The sequence below is a fragment of the Salmo trutta genome, chromosome 15, assembly GCF_901001165.1.
Source record: "Salmo trutta chromosome 15, fSalTru1.1, whole genome shotgun sequence".
NCBI lineage: Eukaryota > Metazoa > Chordata > Actinopteri > Salmoniformes > Salmonidae > Salmo > Salmo trutta.
Window position 1 is genome coordinate 23,737,786 of NC_042971.1, and position 6,175 is coordinate 23,743,960.

Sequence of the window (6,175 nt, forward strand, 5' to 3'; positions counted from 1 at the left end):
GAACTGCTATGCTTTATCTTGGCCAGGTTGCAGTTGCAAATGAGAACTTGTTCTCAACTAGCCTACCTGGTTAAATAAAGGTGAAATAAAACATTTAAATTGTATCCGGTGCGAACGCAACCCGACGTCTTCATGGGCAGTGGGAGGGAGCAACAGCCTGTGTTTTTATTGGTATTTTGGAATGTCAAGTTGAATCCTGAGCTATGATTGGTTGGCTTGCCGTTTATATAGTAATGGTAGACTTATCCTTCCTTCTTTCTCTCACAACACACAAGGCGAAGAAAGGGAGGCTTCGCCATTGTTCAACTCCGATCAACATCAGCATCACCTTCGGTCAAATAATTAATTCGGTAAGTACAAAATAGTTTAATTTAATAATAATGTAATAATCATTTTTTTTTAGTTCACAGCAGTAATTTATTTTGCTGGCAACAAGCAGATACATTTTATATCCGGAAGACAAGGCTGGCTAACGTAAATTAACCAGTTGGCGTTGTAGCTTTAACAAATATCACATAGTCGACAAATTAAACCTTATAAAACCTACCTAACTGATCAAGCTATAACTGGAATTACAGCAACATATTTACATTATCTGATTTGATATCATTTAACTGTTAACGTTGGGTAACTAGTTAGCTTTTATCTGACCTTTGCTTGCTAACCAGTCGGTCAACCTTTGTAATATCGTGGTTAATGCGTAACGGCTAATAATTAGTTGACTGACATTCGATCGACAGTTTCAAACTGTTTTTGTCACTGCGCTAGATAACTGAAGGTTTGTATGCGGTATACCAGGATATGGCGCGCGACCACCCTCGTGGTCGGCCTAGTTCTAGAACGTTCTAGAAACTCAGCACCTCGCGTGATGTGACGCACATATGGACGTCGATAGTTTTTACTGAAGTGTAATACCGGTACATACCGGTATCTGTTCCTTATCTTGATGTAGACATGAGCACGAGCACTATCTTGAATTTAACAGCTTTATTGGTTAGTCGTTATTTTAGTTTTTGTTTAAACTTATTCTCATAGGCTGTTCGGGGGGCAAATATTTAACTTTGGTTCTTGTTATACTTTATGATCTCTTTATAGCGATCACTATTTTGAGCGTAGGACTTAAAATGGAGGAAGGTCGCTGTGTCTCTAGTCAATGGTATCAAACCACCTGAATGAACTTTTTGGGCGACCTGACCGTAATTCACATGCGAGTTATAGAGCTCTCATTGAAAGTCTTAAGAAGCGGTAGATCTGATCTAGGTGCGCCATTTCTGTGCTTCCGGGTCTGAAATTTCCTTTCTTTTACTTTCTTTTTTGTACACTAACTGATAATATAATATTTCTGGCTTTGGACAAGAATTCAGTGGTTTCGATGGTACGACCATTCTCGCATAAACTGAAGTAAGGCGAACTATTAGTTTTAGCAACCAGGAAATGGCTGCGGATTATGCTTAGTGGCTCTTACCATGTGGTGTCCAATATCTTAAGATGTGGTCATATTGTTAGTTTTTCGAACCACTAATTGACTTGAGTCAGTAATCCCCCCCCTGAGCTCAGTGCACTCATTGCAGCTTATCGAGTTTGATCAGATTCAGCCTGAACTGTGCCATGTAGTAGGTAGTTCGTCATTTCCAACGGGTCAATTTTCTACACTTGAGAGCATTATGTGGTAATTAACTACAGTGACTATAATTGCTCATCTACTTTTATGCCTGCTCCTGAAGAGGCAAACGGTGCTAGGGAGTGCCTGAGGTGGCAAAATATACATTTGGATCTATCCCTGACAACCATGTCAATGTAGCTACAAGGCTCTACTTTGTAAAATAATTTTCTTTCCTGTCTCACACATCAATGACAGAAGTTGGTATGTTTCGCCTTGTACATCAGTCAAGACGTCCAGTGACCATGAAACACAACCAGGACTCAACCATACACTTGACACATCAATCTTACTCTACTTAGAGTAGGTTGAGGAATACCCATTGAAAATATGAACACTAATTTAAGTTTTCAAAGGCCTGTCCCACATTTGAACATTCCTAGGAAAGTACTTGGGGCTCATATTGTGTAAATATCACAATGTACAGTCTGGGGATTCTTAGAGGGGTAACTAATGTTTACAAATGACCGATGTATTTTGATGACCATTGGCTTCTAGTGAACACTGATTTGTTTACTGCGTTTGTTGTATTCTCCCATAGTGTCCATTTGTTACCTAACACCCAGCTGTTCTTCATTGTCTAGGTAACATGTCTAAGGGACCAGCAGTCGGCATCGATCTCGGGACCACCTACTCCTGCGTGGGTGTGTTCCAGCATGGCAAGGTTGAAATCATTGCCAACGACCAGGGCAACAGGACCACTCCAAGCTACGTTGCCTTCACTGACTCTGAGAGGCTCATCGGGGATGCTGCTAAGAATCAGGTTGCCATGAACCCCTGCAACACAGTATTCGGTATGTTTTTACATTCTGGTAATGTCTCCTAAAATTAGTAGATATGAATGGTGAAATTAAATTTTTGGCTTGTTCACTGTGATGAAGTTTATTCCTGCCATTCGTAGTTTCCACCAGAGGTTGAAAGACCAGAGATGGCCCAAAACCTTCCTTGGATGTCTGAGTGACAAGCCATTTAACTCACTTGACTCCATGTTGCCGTAGAAAATGTTAAATCTAACTGGTTGTCTTGTTGCAGATGCTAAGAGACTGATTGGCCGCAGGTTTGATGATGGAGTTGTTCAATCGGACATGAAGCATTGGCCCTTTGAAGTAATCAATGATTCTACTCGGCCTAAGCTCCAAGTTGAATACAAAGGCGAGACTAAGTCATTCTACCCAGAAGAAATTTCATCCATGGTTCTGGTCAAGATGAAGGAGATTGCTGAGGCCTACCTTGGAAAAGTAAGTGTTTAAATTGGACTCAAATTGTGTTGTGTGGCTATTTTGTTCTGTCCAGGAAGGTGATGTTTTAGTTTACCATGAATGGTCTGTTGGATTATTCAAATGCATCATTGACATTCTCTCCCTAGACTGTCAACAATGCTGTTGTTACTGTACCTGCCTACTTCAACGACTCCCAGCGCCAGGCAACCAAAGATGCTGGTACCATCTCGGGGCTGAATGTGCTGCGTATCATCAATGAGCCAACTGCTGCTGCCATTGCCTACGGCTTAGACAAGAAGGTGAACTCCTTTTATGATCGCTTTCTGTTGAAAAGGACTGCAATGCTTATTTGCTGTGATGAAGTTTACTCCTGCCATTCGTAGTTTCCACCAGAGGTTGAAAGACCAAAGATGGCCCAATACCTTCCTTGGATGTCTGAGCGAATATTTAGCCATGTCATAGATCAGGGATGGCTTGTACTCCCTCATTGCAAATACTGAATGTTCTCCTCTGCTTCAGGTCGGTGCTGAAAGGAATGTCCTTATCTTTGATCTGGGTGGTGGCACCTTCGACGTGTCCATCCTGACCATCGAGGATGGCATCTTTGAGGTCAAGTCCACTGCCGGAGACACCCATCTGGGTGGAGAAGACTTTGACAACCGCATGGTCAACCACTTCATCGCCGAGTTCAAGCGCAAGTACAAGAAAGACATCAGCGACAACAAGAGGGCTGTTCGCCGTCTCCGCACCGCATGTGAGAGGGCAAAGCGCACCCTGTCCTCCAGCACCCAGGCCAGCATCGAGATCGACTCTTTGTACGAGGGAATTGACTTCTACACCTCCATCACCAGGGCTCGCTTTGAGGAGCTCAATGCAGACCTTTTCCGTGGCACCCTTGACCCAGTGGAGAAATCCCTCCGCGATGCCAAGATGGACAAAGCCCAGGTGCACGACATCGTCCTGGTCGGAGGCTCCACTCGTATCCCCAAGATCCAGAAACTGCTCCAAGATTTCTTCAACGGCAAAGAGCTCAACAAGAGCATCAACCCCGACGAAGCTGTGGCGTATGGCGCAGGTGGGTCACTGATCATCTTGTGTTCGCTCTGTGGCCAATGGGCTTCTATAATGAGCCTTAACTCAATAGTTTCGCTGTGATGAAGTTTGATCCTGCCATTCGTAGTTTCCACCAGAGGTTGAAAGACCAAAGATGGCCCAATACCTTCCTTGGATGTCTGAGCGACAATGGCACAGTGAGTCTACAGTAATGTTTTTCCATGCGTCTAACCTCCCAGTCTCATTTTCAGCTGTCCAGGCAGCCATACTTTCAGGTGACAAGTCTGAGAATGTCCAGGACCTGCTTTTGCTGGATGTCACACCCCTGTCCCTGGGTATTGAGACCGCTGGAGGTGTCATGACCGTCCTGATCAAACGTAACACCACCATCCCAACCAAGCAGACCCAGACCTTCACCACCTACTCAGACAACCAGCCTGGTGTGCTCATTCAGGTGAGGGGGGGCCTGCATGAAATGTCCATTTCAGGGCAATGATTCCTCATTCCTTTGGCCACAAGATGGCCCAAAACATTCCTTGGATGTCTTGAGTGACTATTTTAGTGAAATGTACTTCTCATTTGAAGACATGCATGTTTTGCTAATATTGACTGTATCCTCCAGGTGTATGAGGGTGAGAGGGCCATGACCAAGGACAACAACCTGTTGGGCAAGTTTGAGCTGACTGGAATCCCCCCTGCACCTCGCGGTGTTCCTCAGATTGAGGTCACATTTGACATCGATGCTAACGGCATCATGAACGTGTCTGCTGCTGACAAGAGCACTGGGAAGGAGAACAAGATCACCATCACCAATGATAAGGGTAATATGTTTTACATTGTAATGTAACACTGGAAAATGGGCTATGGTTACTAGCTCTAACCCCAATAGTTTTGCTGTGATGAAGTTTACTCCTGCCATTCGTAGTTTCCACCAGAGGTTGAAAGACCAAAGATGGCCCAATACCTTCCTTGGATGTCTGAGCGACAAATATAGTGCAGTTGATTGTAGTTTTGGTCAAACATAGGTTGATTTGATTATTTTTCCTTAAGGTCGCCTGAGCAAGGAGGACATTGAGCGTATGGTCCAGGAGGCTGAGAAGTACAAGTGTGAGGATGATGTGCAGCGTGACAAGGTCTCTTCTAAGAACTCACTAGAGTCCTATGCTTTCAACATGAAGTCTACTGTGGAGGATGAGAAACTGCAGGGAAAGATCAGTGATGAGGACAAGACAAAGATTCTGGAGAAGTGCAACGAGGTCATCGGGTGGCTGGACAAGAACCAGGTAAGAATTTATTTAGGGTGACTTGTACTGTCTTGGACCACTTGCTGTGATGAAGTTTACTCCTGCCATTCGTAGTTTCCACCAGAGGTCGAAAGACCAAAGATGGCCCAATACCTTCCTTGGATGTCTGAGCGACTTAAGTGAAATATATTGATCTCTTCAAGTCATGCATGTTTTGCTAATGTTATCTGTTTGCGTTTCTCAGACTGCTGAGAAGGAAGAGTACGAGCACCACCAGAAGGAGCTGGAGAAGGTGTGCAACCCCATCATCACCAAGCTATACCAGGGTGCTGGTGGGATGCCCGGCGGTATGCCTGAGGGCATGGCTGGCGGATTCCCTGGAGCTGGTGGTGCTGCTCCTGGAGGTGGTGGATCATCTGGACCAACCATTGAGGAAGTCGACTAAACATTCCATTGTTTCTGCAACTACCTCCCCCTAACAAGCAAAGTTTGAAATATGTTCTACCCTCTTGTGTCTGAGTCTCTAGTGACTCTTGTCAAGGAGTGAAATTTGAATAAAGGTTGAGGGATCACATATTTTGCAACTTCGTTTGCTACACAACAGAACAGTAATTTTCTGTTTGCACAACTAAGCTGTCAAATGTATTTTCTCAGTTGTCATCTGCCTTTGTCACAATGCCTTTAGGACAAAATAAAATACAGTGACCTTCCACCTTTACTTCTAAATGTTTGAGTGCTTTACACTACTTTGGATAAGGGAAGATGTTAGGAAGGACCATATTTTGGTAGACTTCGTCATGCCAATATTCAATCTCGCTTGTTGATTTCCCCAAACTTCCAGCTGCTAGACCAGTGTAGGAATGGTTGTCTTTAGGTATGAATGGAGGCAGGACCTCAACACAATTTTTCCAAATATCTACCAAAGTAAACAATCTCAGGAATATTACACATCTAAAATGTGATCTTTGGTAAATTATCCTTGTGTGCCTAACAAAAGC

General features: G+C 43.9%; 4 non-coding genes and 1 pseudogene across 4 annotated transcripts; all 5 read left to right on the plus strand.

Annotated features, from left to right (window-relative positions):
• The first annotated feature begins 232 nt into the window (after nucleotides 1-232).
• LOC115148668 (heat shock cognate 70 kDa protein-like) lies at nucleotides 233-5,895 on the plus strand (annotated as a pseudogene).
• On the plus strand, nucleotides 2,528-2,621 carry LOC115149716 (small nucleolar RNA SNORD14). Its single transcript, XR_003866967.1, has one exon. It is a non-coding gene; the product is annotated as a small nucleolar RNA SNORD14 (small nucleolar RNA).
• LOC115149718 (small nucleolar RNA SNORD14) lies at nucleotides 3,230-3,323 on the plus strand. The gene has a single exon (XR_003866969.1). It is a non-coding gene; the product is annotated as a small nucleolar RNA SNORD14 (small nucleolar RNA).
• LOC115149717 (small nucleolar RNA SNORD14) lies at nucleotides 4,027-4,120 on the plus strand. The gene has a single exon (XR_003866968.1). It is a non-coding gene; the product is annotated as a small nucleolar RNA SNORD14 (small nucleolar RNA).
• LOC115149700 (small nucleolar RNA SNORD14) lies at nucleotides 4,825-4,918 on the plus strand. The gene has a single exon (XR_003866953.1). It is a non-coding gene; the product is annotated as a small nucleolar RNA SNORD14 (small nucleolar RNA).
• Nucleotides 5,896-6,175: the final 280 nt, after the last annotated feature.